Source organism: Rutidosis leptorrhynchoides, chromosome 2 (assembly GCF_046630445.1).
Source record: "Rutidosis leptorrhynchoides isolate AG116_Rl617_1_P2 chromosome 2, CSIRO_AGI_Rlap_v1, whole genome shotgun sequence".
In the NCBI taxonomy this organism is placed as follows: domain Eukaryota; kingdom Viridiplantae; phylum Streptophyta; class Magnoliopsida; order Asterales; family Asteraceae; genus Rutidosis; species Rutidosis leptorrhynchoides.
In genome coordinates, this window is record NC_092334.1 from 174,809,588 (window position 1) to 174,810,111 (window position 524).

The window sequence follows — 524 nt, forward strand, 5'->3', positions numbered from 1 at the left end:
AAGTCATGGCTAGAATCGGCTCTAGCTGCTTTAGATGATCTAACGATATCTTTTTCTTGGTGCCACTCATGTGAGTGGGAAGCAGTGTTATCAATAATTTTGTAAGCATCAGTTTCGGTTTTCTTCATAATGGAACCACCAGCTGCTATATCGATGTCTTTTCTTGTAGTGATGTCGCATCCTTGGTAGAATATTTGTACTATTTGACAGGTGTCTAAACCATGTTGTGGACATCCTCTTAATAACTTTTCAAATCTTGTCCACGCCTCATATAGAGTTTCATTCGGTTTCTGTGTGAACGTAACAATTTCTCCTTGAAGTCTTACGGCTTTAGATGCCGGAAAGAATTGTTTAAGAAATTTTTCAACTAAAACGTCCCATGTATCAATCGCCCCTTCAGGTAACGATTCCACTACTCCCTTTAAAGTCCAGGGAAATAACATGAGATATATCTGTTCATCCTCAACTTCTCTTATTTTAAATAGAGTGCAGATCCTATTAAAGGTACGAAGATGTTCATTTAG

General features: G+C 37.8%; 1 non-coding gene across 1 annotated transcript; it reads left to right on the forward strand.

Moving 5' to 3' along the window:
* Nucleotides 1-216: 216 nt before the first annotated feature.
* On the forward strand, nt 217-323 carry LOC139895315 (small nucleolar RNA R71). The gene has a single exon (XR_011775772.1). It is a non-coding gene; the product is annotated as a small nucleolar RNA R71 (small nucleolar RNA).
* The last annotated feature ends 201 nt before the right edge of the window (nt 324-524 follow it).